Source organism: Nothoprocta perdicaria, unplaced genomic scaffold (assembly GCF_003342845.1).
Source record: "Nothoprocta perdicaria isolate Ctin4 unplaced genomic scaffold, notPer1 scaffold_3, whole genome shotgun sequence".
Lineage (NCBI taxonomy): Eukaryota > Metazoa > Chordata > Aves > Tinamiformes > Tinamidae > Nothoprocta > Nothoprocta perdicaria.
Window position 1 is genome coordinate 10,219,975 of NW_020455532.1, and position 3,108 is coordinate 10,223,082.

A 3,108-nucleotide genomic window follows, 5' to 3' on the forward strand; every position below is an offset into this window, starting at 1 on the left:
CCTGAGCTGCCCGCGGCCCTTGCGCGCCGCGCGGGAGCCCCTGCGCTGCCCGCGGGCCCTGTGCGGGGGCTCCCACGCTGCTCACGGGCCCTTGCGCCGCCCGCGCCCCCTGCGCGCTATCAGCGCTGCCCGCCGGCCCTGCGCGCTGAGAAGATGCGCCCATAACCCCCCCGCCCCCTTCTTCTCCTCCCCCGCGCAGGGTGCGCAGCCTCCGCGCGGGTTTTACGGCGTGAGGAGGAAATCCGGGCCAGGCAGCGCTCGGCCTCCTTTACGGCGCGGATCAGCGGGTTCCTGCTCGCCGCTGCTGGGAGGGCCCCCGGCGCCTCTTTGAAGGGAATTAAAAGCAGCCTCCAACGTGATTTAATGCAAACTGCTGCGTTTAAAATGTGGTAAATGTCGTGCCCAGAGTGTGCCTGGTGTCCCACTTAGAGGGAGGCAAGGAGGGGAGAGCTGACGGAGGGTCTTTGCCTGGAGCAGGACCCGGGCTCCGGAGCTGGGATGAGAGCTCTGGTCTTCAGTCCCTGCTCCATCTCTGCAGGAGCCTAACACGGTTTGGGATCGGAATAGAGAGGACTCCTCAAGCTGCCTTCCAATACGGCTGTAGTGGCTGGAATCAGTTCCTTTTCCAACATGAAATGGGTTACAAGACTTGGAGAACTAGTCAGCATTGGCCCCTTGGAAAAGGGCTCCCTCCCAACCTCACGGCTTAGGATAACAGGGCTGCAGGCCTAAAGCCCACAGCAGCACTAATTCCAGGCCTCCCCCTCAGCATCAGCCCATTTTGTTACTGGGAATGACTCCTTGTCCTCCAAACCCCTCCCAGTCCCACCTGCTCCCACCAGATCTTCCTGCATGGAGACACCATGAGCTTCTCTGTTGGCAATGGGACCTGCTCGCTCAGGTCCTAGCTTAAATATGGATCAGTCAGGAAGGAAACACTTGAAAGAGCGTGTTGATGTGGCAGGGAGGAGATGGGAAGCACATCTCCAGGTTRTCCCTTCCCTGTAATTCCAAGAGATGACCCCCCGTTCAGCTCCTCTTCTGCACCAGGGAGATTGCTCTAACCACCACGCTGTGGGATTTTGCTGAAATTTTCCAGCTCAAYAACTACCTTTTGATTGGAAAGGTGACTCACTGCTTTGCACAGGATGCATCTTCACGTGTGGGTGTTCCTGGGTGACGAATCTGGAGCTCAGCAACATTACGTAAGTGGGATGTAGCATCCAGGGGGCGAAAGCCTCTCAGAGGTGGGAGTTTCCTCTGGTGGGTGTCTCAGGAGCTTATCCTGATCACAAATTTCTGCTGCTACACGGCAGAGTACATTTAAAGAACCAGCAAATCTCTGCGGAAGAAATCTACTTGGGAAACTTTARCCAAGTTCAAAGTTAGTACTAAGTTAGTTACATACCTGGGCCTAGAACTTAGATCCTGCCCCTTTGGCCACCTCAGGCCTAGCAGGGCAGCGATATCGTTCTGAAGATCGAGTGCTACAGCTGGAGCCTGAGGCTCTGGAATGCCGAGCGACTTTGGACGAGACACTGAGGTCCCTACCTCGGTTGTTACAGCGCGGTGTAAGCAGAGCTGCTTCCAGAGGCCCACATGGTAATTCTGGGGGGATTCGTATAAATAAGTGGGCTCTGTGCCAGGCAGTGAGTCAGCGCGAAGAGCCTGAACGCATCCCAAAGCTAGAGGAACAAAAAACAAATTTTAAAGCAGAGTCTTTCTGCTCAAAGTGGAGTATGAGCATTGCAAGATAAAGCTGGCTAAGACAGTGGGAGGCTCCTCCACTGCCAAAAGACCATGAGTGTGGAACGGGAAGAACTTCTTAGCTAAGGGAGGACCCAGGAGTGTCTAGGAAATCAAAGCGCTTCATTGGCCGATATAAAGATTTGGAGGTAGAAGAGAAATGCACCTTCTTTTCCTTTTTTTAATGCGGTCAGAATCTGCTATGTCAAGTTTTCCTGTTTGTATTTTTGGTACAGACTAAAACAATCTTTTTTGTTGTTGTTGTTGTTGTTGTTTTATTTTTTGTCTGTGTGTTTTATTCTTTTTCCTAAATGAAAAAGCTATTTCAAAACCAAAGTTTCTCAAAAAGCACCACTGAAATATCCACTCTTTGCAATGCCCCAGTTCCTAGCATTTCTTTGCTTTGCTCATCCCCTCTTCAATCCAATTTCACAGCCAGCTTTGGGTCTATCAAATTCCCTTCTTTAGCAAGATCACTATTCACTGGAAAGAAAAATCACCCAGGTCTTAAAAGAGGATTTTTCTCTCCCATTTTTATAATATGTAAGTCAGGCAGCAGGCAGACTAGATGCTGAAAACTCACTGAGTCTTTYGGAGAGAAAATGGGGAAAAAGCAGTAGATTTAAGCAGCGAGTGAACAACACTAAGCAGACGCTGTAAGCTGAACATGCAGAAACAGCCGCCAGGGCTTTGGTGTGGTTATGAGACCACAGAGCTGAGAGGACAACAAACCCCCAGCGCTGGCCCCACGAGGGGACAGGCCACAGGTGCTCACGCTCATCACCTGCCATGTCTCGTGCMGTGACATTGGCCAAAACAGGGCTGGGGGACACCGGAGCCTTCATCCGGACCAAAGCTGTCCACCCTTAGCACAAGCCCAAGGTGCTGCCTGTTTTGCCCTCTCCTCCTTGATTTATGCTTCCATCTACTCCGTTGTCCTTGCCTGGCTGACCATGAGTTGCTTCTCATGAGGTCTCTTGATTGAGTTTTTTTCTCCAGCTAAGGGTCAGTGTAACTATAGAATATGATTTCTGGCACAAAATTTTTTAAAAAGGCCTGAATCAGCTTCAGCTAAATGATGCCTCTACCTCAAAAACTACCATGGATGAGCATGAACCTTATGAAGCCCAAGAACACCCTCCAATGCCAACTAGGGGCTACACGAAAGATGCAGATGAGAACATGGGATGGAGACAGGAATCAGACAGAGACCATGTCTGTCTTGCTGGTGAGGCCGAGATGCTTTGAGCGAAAAAGCAGGAGGAGATCAGTGAAGTGGCTCATGGGGAGCTGAGATGCAGGGAAAGGGGAAGACCATCCAGCTGCAGAGCAAGGGGAAGACCCTTCAGCTGCAGGGCTTGG